Source organism: Elephas maximus, chromosome 11, assembly GCF_024166365.1.
Source record: "Elephas maximus indicus isolate mEleMax1 chromosome 11, mEleMax1 primary haplotype, whole genome shotgun sequence".
Classification (NCBI taxonomy): Eukaryota; Metazoa; Chordata; class Mammalia; order Proboscidea; family Elephantidae; genus Elephas; species Elephas maximus.
The window spans coordinates 101,026,785-101,036,764 of record NC_064829.1 but is presented as its reverse complement, the minus strand read 5'-3'; the positions used below and the strand labels follow the sequence as shown (position 1 = coordinate 101,036,764).

Sequence of the window (9,980 nt, the reverse complement as noted above, 5' to 3'; positions counted from 1 at the left end):
AGTGACAGAAATGATGTAAGTTCTGCCTTTGGAATCAGTATTACTTTCTCTTTTAAACAGGTAGACTAATTTTTTTTTTTTCCTGTTGCCATTGAATTGATTCCTACTCGTGGCGACCACCTGTGTTTCAGAGTAGAACTGTGCTCCATAGGGTTTTCAAGTCTTTTTGATCATTGCTGTCCTAACGGGAGTGAGGTAGTATCTCATTGTGGCTTTGATTTGCATTTACCTAAAAAAAAAAAAAAAATGGCTAATGGGAAACCCTGGTGGCGTGGTGGGTAAGAGGTACAGCTGCTAACTAAAAGGTTGGCAGTTCAAATCTACCAGCTACTTCTTGGAAATTAATGGCTAATGGAGTCCTTGGGTTGCACAAACGATTAAGCGCTCGACGATTAGCCAAACCCACAATGAGGTATCATCTTACACCCATTAGAATGGCAATGATAGAAAAACAGAAAACAATATAACCTTTTTGGAAGCAAATTGCCAGGCCTTTCTTCTGAGGTGCCTCTGGGTCTGAGCCTCCAGCCTTTTGGCTAGTAGTCAAGTGTGTAACTTTTTGAGCCACCCAAGGACTCCAGTTTGGCCCGTAATTAAACCTGCTGCCATTGAGTCGACTCATAGGTACCCTACAGAAGAGAGTAGAACTGCCCCCGTAGGATCTCCGAGGCTGTCATCTTTATGGGAGCAGACTGCTATATCTTTCTCCTGTGGAGCGGCTGGTGTGTTTGAACCACCTTTCGATTAACAGCTGAGTGCTTAACTACTACACCACAGGGCCCTTGGTCCATAATTGGCACTAAGTAAATATTTGTCAAATGCATGAATGAATATTTGCAAGAGGAAGAGCTGAGCCCGGGGCTCTGAAGAGACCAGGGTTTTTGTGAAGGCTCTTCACCTTGCTAACCATGGAATGGGGAAGAACAAAGAGGCTTGAACTCAGACTGCCGGGGTTGAATCCGCATTCTCCCACTCATAGGCCACGTAACCGTGACAAGTGATTTTGCCTTTTTGAGCCTCAGTTTCCACATATGTCAAACTGGGGATACAATTTCCACCCCATGAAGTTGTTGTAACGCTTTTATCAACCCATGTGTGTAAAGCACTAATGTTGTTATTAGCTGCCGTCAAGTTGGCCCCAGACTCATGGCGACCCCGTGTACAGTAGAAGGAAACGCTGCCTGGTCCTGCACCATCCCATGATTGGCTGCAGATCACACTGTTGTGATCCACAGGGTTTTCATTGGCTGATTTTCAAAAGTAGATTGCCAGGGTTTTGTTCCTAATCCGTCTTAGTCCAGAAGCTCTGCCGAAACCTATTCAGCATCATAGTAACACACAAGCCTCCAGCGACTGATGGGAATTGAACCTGGGTCTCCTGCATGGAAAGCGGGAATTCTATCACAGAACCACCAGTGCCCCCCAAAGCACTAATGCCCAGCACATATTACGCCCATTGCTATCCAGTTGAATCCGACTCATAGCGACCTGATAGGACAGAGTAGATCTGCCCCGCAGGGTTTCCAAGTCTGTAATCTTTACAGAAGCAGACTGCCACGTCTTTCTCCCATGGAGTGACTGGTTGTTCCGAACTGCCGACCTTTTGGTTAGCAGCCGATTGCTTAACCATTGTGCCACCAGGGCTCATTCACCACATATTACTTATTTGTATATGAAATGTCTAGAATAGGCAAATGTATAGACACCAAAGTTTATTAGTGGTTAAATACATGGGGTGGCCATGAGTAGGAATTAACTTGAAGGCAATGGGTTTGGCTTTCTGGTTTTACCAGAGGCAGGAAGAAGGGGGAAAGGGTGAGTCATTGTTTAGGAAACATTGATTTTCTGTTTATGGTAATGGGAAATTTGGCAATGGATATTGGTGGTGGTGGCACGACATGATTAATGTAAATGACGTCATTAAATTGTACATGTTGCTGTAGTTAGGTGCTACTGAGTCAGCTGCGACTCATAGTGACCCCATGTGTAACAGAACAAAACATAGCCCAGTCCTGTTCCCTCCTCACAATAGAAGGTATGTTTGAGCCCATTGCTGAAGCCACTGTGTCAATCCAAATTGTACATGTAAAAAATGTTAGATTGGCAAATGTTGTGTTTTATATATACATATTTTACAACAATAAAAAAATTAACAAGAAACAGGTTGGGAAAAAGTTCCTTCATCTTTGCTTTAAAGTAATTGTTGATTTTTTGGTCTCATGTAGATGATTTTTTTTTAAAGGAGCACAGTTGGTATGCATTATTTTTTAAGCCAATTTGTTATTTAGCTGCAAGGTGACCTCAGGGGTTATTTTCGGTTCAAGGTTTGAAGACTATCTCAGGGCAATAGTCTTGGGGAGTCCTCTAGTCTCAAGCAGTCCAATACCAAAACCAAACCCACTGCCGTCGATTCTGACTTATAGTGACCCTATAGGACAGAGTAGAACTGCACCATAGAGTTTCCAAGGAGCCCCTGGCGGATTCGAACTGCTGACCTCTTGGTTAGCCACCATAGCACTTAACCACTACACCACCAGGGTTTCCAAGCAGTCCAATATTTTTTTTTTTTTTTGGAATTTGAGGTTCTGTTCCACATTTTCCCCCCATTCTATCAGAGTCCATCTATTGTGGCCCTGGTTAGAACGGTCAGTAGGGATAGCTGGCCACCGTCTAGTTCTTCTGGTCTCAGGGTAGATGAGGCCATGGTTTGTGTGGACTAGTTTCTTCTTTGAGTGTTTGGTTTCCTACTTTCTCTTTTGCTCCAGACAAATAGAGACCAATAGTTGTATCTTAGGTGGCTGCTCACAAGCTTTTAAGACCCCAAACACTGCTCACCAAACTGGAATGTAGAACATAACTTTATGAATTATGCAAGGGGGCAGAGAAACTAGATTAACGGAAATAGATCAGTCAGAACAGAAATAATGAGAATGTTCATGCATTGTGAAAAATGTACCAATGTCACCGAAATTGTTGAATGGGAACCTGAACTGCTGTGTAAACTTCACTGAAAACACAATAAAACAATATTAAAAAACAAAACAAAATTTTCTTCACTTCTCTCATATCCCATGTCTTCATTTCTTTTTGGAAAAGGTGAATATGTTTTTAACCGATACTCAGTCCCCATTTGTTTGCTGTGGAGCATAAGTAAAATAAGGTCTGAATAGATCTTGCCACAGACAGATGCTGAAGGATGAATTAACTCCCTCTCTTCCCAGCCTTGTCGCCATACATGGTCCCGAAACCTACTGCCATCGAGTTGATTCTGACTCATAGCAACCCTATAGGACAGGTAGAACTGCCCCATTGGGTTTTCAAGGCTGTACTCATTAAGGAAACAGACTGCTACCTCTTTTCTCCCAAGGAGCGGCTAGTGGGTTTGAACCTCTGATCTTAGGCAACCGAGTGCTTAACCACTATGCCACATGGTCTATAGGGCTGTCCTATCCTTGTCTTAGATTGTCTTGAAGGTCCACCAGGCCACCTCCACTGGGGACACCTGCCTTCCTATTGGCGCATATTCTTCCAGCCTCTTCTCTCTCTCATAAAAGGCTCTTGCCTCTTCCACTATCCCAACATGAATCCAAGATGGCAGCATGGGAAAGGAAAGCTCAATTGGACCGAGCACAGGTGAAGGAACTGGGGTGAAGACCTGCTCTTACCACCAGCTGGCTGACCTCAGGTATGGTGCTTGGCCTCTCTGAGTTTTCCCTGTCCAGGGAGCTATGAGAATGAGAATGTTCGTGCATTGTATTTGTATTTCCTACTGGACTTTAAAAAGCAATCAAGGTTAACAATACAAAAGACAAACAACCCGATAAAAAAATGGGCACAGGACTTGAACAGACATTTCACCAAAAAATACATATTCAAATGGTCAACAAGCACATGAAAAGATGCTCAATATCATTAGCCATTGTTGCTGTTCTTAGTTGCCATTGAGTCGATTCTGATTCATGGAGACCCATGTGTTACAGAGTAAAAACTGCTTCATAGGGTTTTCAAGGCTGACATTTTGCAGCCTTTTGGCTAGCAGTGGAGTGCGTAATCATTTGTGCCACCCAGGGACTCCATTAGCCATTGTTGTTGTTGTTAGGTGCCGACAAGTCAGTTCTGACTCAAAGTGACCCTGTGTACAATAGAACGAAACTCTGCCTGTCCTGTGCTATCCGCACAATCATTGTTATGCTTAAGCCCGTTGTTACAGCCACTGTGTCAATCCATCTCATTAAGGTTCTTCCTCTTTTTTGATGATGCTGTACTTTACCAAGCATGATGTCCTCCTCCAGGGACTGATCCCTGCTGCATGTCCAAAGTATGTGAGATGAAGTCTCTCCATCCTGGTTTCTAAGGAACATTCTGGGTGTACTTCTTCCGAGACAGATTTGTTCATTCTTTTGGCAGTCCATAGTCTATTCAACATTCTTCACCAACACCATAACTCAAAGGCATCAATTCTACTTAATTATTTGTTATTCATTGCACAGCTTTTCCATGCCATCAGCTATTAGGTAAATGCAGATTAAAACCACAGTCAGATACCATCTCACCCCCATTAGAATGGTGATGATCAGAAGGACAGATAACAACAGGTACTGGCAAAGTAGTGGAGAAACGGGAACCCTCATCTGTTGCTGGTTGTTACGCAAACTGGTGTAGCTGCTGTGGAAAAGAGTTCGGTGGTTTCTCAAAAAAGTTGAACAAAGAACTACCACGTGACCCAGCAATCCCAATCTCAGGTAGATACCAAGAAGAAGTGAAAGAAGGAACACAAACAGAAACCTGTACACCAATGCTCATTGCAGCACTTTTCACCATAGATAAAATGTGGAAACAACTGAAATGTCTATCAACAGAAGAATGGCTAAACAAAGTGTGGTTTATACGCACAATGAAATACTACTCAGCCATGAAGAGAAACGAAGTCCTGATGCACTCCACAACATGAATGAACCTTGAAAACATCATGCTGAGCAAAATCAGTCAGTTGCGAAAGGACAAACCCTGTATGATCTCACTAACAGGAAATAAGCAAATGTACAGAAACCAGGGATTGTTAGTGTTCACCAGGGGTGGGAGGGAGGGGGAAGTTTTGCTTTGGGGACATTGAGTTTATGTTAATGGTGGTGAAATAATTTGGAAAAGGATCGCGAGAATGGTTGCACAAAGTGAAGGATATGTTACTGAATTGTACACGTGGAAATTGTTGAATTGGTGGAAAAAAAATAATCAAGGGAGCAAGCGGATGTGAAAGTTTCAGGCAAAAAAAAATATATATATATATATATATATTTTTTTATAGAGGAGTCGGCGGCTTTCAAACTTCAGTGAGCACCGGAATCACATGACACGCAGGTTGCCCGCCCAACTTTTAGAGTTTCAGCAAGGGGTTTTATTTTTCCTTCCAAAAGGTTGGGGGGGGGGAGGTGCTCAATAATTTGCATTTCCAACGAGTTCCCAGCTGATACTGATGGTGCTGGTCCAGGGACCACACTTTCAGAACTGTTGCATTCTGAGAGTGACAAATCTGTTGTGGTCGAGTGGATTCCAATCATAGTGACCTTATGGGACAGGGTAGAACTGCCCCATAGCGTTTCCAAGGCTGTGATCTTTACGGAAACAGACTGCCACAGCGTTTGCCTAGGAAGCCGCTGGTGGATTCGAACCTTCAGCCTTTCGGTTAGCAGCCGAGCCCTTAACCACTGTGCCACCAGGGCTTCTTGCATGGTACACACTTATACTAAAAAAATTTATGTTTATTTGAAATTCAATTTTTTTGGTGTTTTCTTTTTTTAAAAAAGGTTTATTGAGTTTTTTGTGAAAGTTTAAAAAATACGGAATGCTTCATGAGTTAGCATGTCATCCTTGCGCAGGGGCCACGCTAATCTTCTGTGTGTCGTTCCAATTTTATTATATGTGCTGCCGAAGCAAACACTGAAATTCAAATTTAACTGATGTCATTTCTACTTTCCTCCCTCTCTCCCTCCCTCTTTTCTTTCTTTCCTGTCTCCCTTCTTCCTTTTGTTGTTGATTTTGCTTTTGTTGTTGATTTCTGATTTAGGAGACCCCAAGTGTTACAGGGTAAAACTGCCCCACGGGGCTTCCTTGGTCGTAATCTTTATGGGAGAAGATTGCCAGGTCTGTTTCTCCCACACCGCCGCCGCTGGGTGGCTTTGAATCACCAACTTTTGGTTACCCCTTGCTGCCCTCGAGACGATTCCAACTCACAGTGGCCCTATAGGACAGGGTAGAACTGCTGCATGAATTTCCAAGGCTGTAATCTTTACGGAAGCAGACTGCCACATCTCCCTGGGAACCTGTGGTGAGTTCTAACTGCTGACCTTTTGGTTAGCAGCCGAGCGCTTAACGACTGTGCTACCAGGGCTGCTTTCTAAGAGCGATGCCCCTGGTTTTTCTACTCGTCCTGAGATTGAAGGTACGGGAGGAAATGCTAAGGAGTTGTCTGTGTGCTGTGGAGCGGCTGGAGTAGGTGGTGCAGAAATGGGAACGTATAAAGCCACAGGCTCTGTTGCTGAGTGCATGCTACCCGCAGGCAATCAGGGGCCATGAGAAGTCTGGAAGGCTGGGTGTCCCTGGCTCTCTGTCTGAACTGGCTGAATGCAGGTGAGGCAGCAAGGTGGGAGGGGAGGGGAGGAGGGGAGGAAAGAGGAAGAAGGGGAGGCCTAGGAGGCAGAAAACATATTCGACTGAATGTATACGATAGTGGCTGGTACAGGATAGAGAATTTGGAAAGCCTTGGGCTCTAGTTCTTCATCTTGCTGGTTGGATGATTATGGTCAAGGACTGTAAAACCTGCGAAAGCAGGAACCTGTGTAAGGTGGAAGCCTGTCAGAGAAGGAAAACTCAAATATTTTCCGCCAAAAGAAGAGAGAGAAAAGTGGTATCTTTTCTGCGTATCAAAGGCGGAAAACTGGCAAGACCTAGAAAATCAAGGCAGTCCCATCGGGCTCTGCCTCTCACAGGTTTCACAGCACCTCTGCCTTTCTTTGAGCCTCCGTCTTCTCATTTACATAATGGTAATAATAATCTCTGGAACCGAGGGGAAGCTTATCATGTACTGCTTTGGGAAGTTCTCCAAGGTCTGCGGTAAAGTGACTGCCTTAGGTACCTGGTGCTGCTATAACAGAAATACCACAAGTGGGTGGCTTTAACAAACAGAAATTTGCTTTCTCACAATTTAGGAGGCTAGAAGTCTGAATTCAGACTACCAGTTTCAGGGAAAGGCTCGTTCTCTCTGTCAGGTCTGGGAGAAGATCCTTGTCTCTTCTGAGCTTCTACTCCTGGGTGATTTGCATGTGACCTGGTGTCTGTCTCCCCCATCTCTGCTTGCTTAATCTGGTCTTTCATATGTTGAAAGAGATTGGCTTAAGACACACTCTACACTAATGCTGGAGCTCTGGTGCTGAAGTGGGTAAGAGCTCAGGCTGCTAACCAAAAGGGTCGGCAGTTTGAATCCACCAGCTGTTCCTTGGAAACCCTATGGGGCAGGCAGTTCTACTCTGTCCTGTAGGGTTGCTATGAGTCGGAATCGACTTGAGGGCACACAACAACATCAACAACACTAATACTGTCTCATTAAGATAACAACAAAAACAACAAACCCATTCCCAAATGGGATTATAACTATAGGGTTAGCATTTACAACACATATTTTCTTGGGTCACAATTCAATCCATACAGTGAGCAAAGTGCAAAAGAACAGTATGGAGACTAGGCTACACTTTGTGTGAAAAAGGAGAAGAAAAAGGTATTTATACATGGTTGCTTGGATGCTCATAAAATATATCTGTAGGTTTTACAAGATCCTTACAACATGGGTTGCCTGTGGGGAGGGTCATGGGGTGATTAGGGTCATGGGTGATTGAGAGAATTTTATATGTTCCCTGAAGTTTAAACCCTATGAATTGCCTCCCTAGGAAACACATAGATTCAAGAAAAAGCAAGTGATCTTTATCTATCGTAGTTGTTGCAATGATTAAATCAGATAGATGTCAGCAAAACCCTTAGGAATGTCAAAGCCCTTCAGCCAAAGACCACCAGAACCACTTCAAGCTGAACAAGTTGGGTCTATTACTCATTGCAAAGATGGCAAACACATACCATGGGTCTCTAAGTAAGACTGTTAGAAAGAACCTTTTATAGGAGTTAGGCTTTAGTTGGTGACTTTTGAGAGGTTTAAGAAGCAGAAGGTTCACTCAAGACTGGATGCTGTTAGAAAGCAGGAGCAATTCTATGATTGGGTATCATAGGGAAGGCAGACTAGAACAAGGAGAAAAAGCTGTAATCGGTAAAAAAAAAAAAGTAGCAGTCACTCACTTTAGCCCAAAGAAGGGAAGCTTGGCATTTTGTGGATGGCACAGCGTACTGGTTTTCTAGAACTGCTGTAATGAAATACCATGCACTGGGTGGCTTCCAAAAACAGAAAGGTATTCTCCCACGGTTCTGGAGGCTGGAGCCTCAGATCGGGGGTTGGGAGTGTGATTCCTTTGGAGGGTTTGAGGGAGAATCTGTTCCACACCTTTCTCCAGGCTTCCCTTGGCTTGCAGCTGCTGCGTCACATGGCGTCCTTCCTTGTCTCTCTGTCCCTCTGTCTCCTCTTTTATAAGGACACCGCTCAGATTGGTGTAGGACCCACCCTACTCCAGTATGACCTCATGTTAACCTAACCGATCACATCTTCAAAGACCCCATTTCCAAACAAGATCACCTGCACAGGCACGGGGTAAAGACTTCAGCATATCTTTCTGGGGGACACAATTCAACCCATAACACAGAGTGACCTTGTTTTGTTTTGCATTCTAACAAAATCCTGCAGTGGCCTTGTTGTTGTTAGGTGCCATTGAGTCAGTTCCGACTCATCGTGACCCCATGTACAACAGAAAAAATACTGCCCGGTCCTGACCCATCCTCACAGTTGTTGCTATGTTTGAGCCCATTGTTGCAGGCTCTGTGTCAATCCATTTTGTTGAGGGTCTTCGTCTTTAGCTGATCTGTGACTTTACCAAACATGATGTCCTTCTCTAGGGACTGATCCCTCCTGATAACAGGTCCAAAATACATGAGTCAAGTCTCACCATCCTTACTTCCAAGGAGCATTCTGGCTGTACTTCTTCCAGGACAGACTTGTTCATTCTTCTGGTAGTCCAGGGTATATTCAATCTTCTTTGCCAATACCACAGTTCAATGGCATCAATTCTTCGATCTTCCTTATTCATTTCCCAGCTTTCGCATCCATACAAGGCGATCGAAAATACCATGGCTTGAGTCAGGTGCACCTTAGTCCTCAAAGTGCCCTCTTCGCTTTTGAGCACTTTAAAGAGGTCTTTTGCAGCAGATTTGCTCAATGCATTTTGTTGTTTATTTCTTGACCTCTGCTTCTATGGGCGTTGATTGTGGATCCAAGTAAAATGAATTCTTTGACAACTTCAATCTTTTCTGTTTATCATGATGTTGCTTATTGGTCCAGCGGCCTGTGTTGTGTTGTGACTTGACGGCACAACAACAAGAACAATAACAACACCATGGTCTGAAAGAAATCTCTTAGTGCCTGGAGTCAGATGGGGTTGGCTGAGAGCCCAGCCTGTACCAGTGTTTGGCTGTGTTTACGTGAAAATCTCTCCTTGTTCCTTCACTTGGAAAGTGAGAAGCTTGCGAAGATCAAAACTGGTAAAGATGAAAGGCCGTAAACATTAGCAGTCATGCTAGCAAAGCCTGGTGAGCTGTGACTGAGAGAAGGAGAAATAGCCAGCAGCAGCTGTTACTGTGACATTTCTCTGCTGTAGTCCTAAAAATACCAATAACACATTTACCAATTCAACATCTTTCGTGTGCGCAATTCAGGGATACCAGGTACATCAGTCATGTTGTGTGACCATCCTTGATATCTGTTCCCCCGACATTTGTAACAAAATATTAGCATCTGTGGTTTTATCATAAAATGACCGCAGAAACGGTTT

General features: G+C 43.9%; 1 non-coding gene across 1 annotated transcript; it reads right to left on the bottom strand.

The window, feature by feature from the left end:
* Positions 1-5,831: 5,831 nt before the first annotated feature.
* On the bottom strand, positions 5,832-5,938 carry LOC126086391 (U6 spliceosomal RNA). Its single transcript, XR_007519482.1, has one exon. It is a non-coding gene; the product is annotated as a U6 spliceosomal RNA (small nuclear RNA).
* Between the last annotated feature and the right edge of the window lie 4,042 nt (positions 5,939-9,980).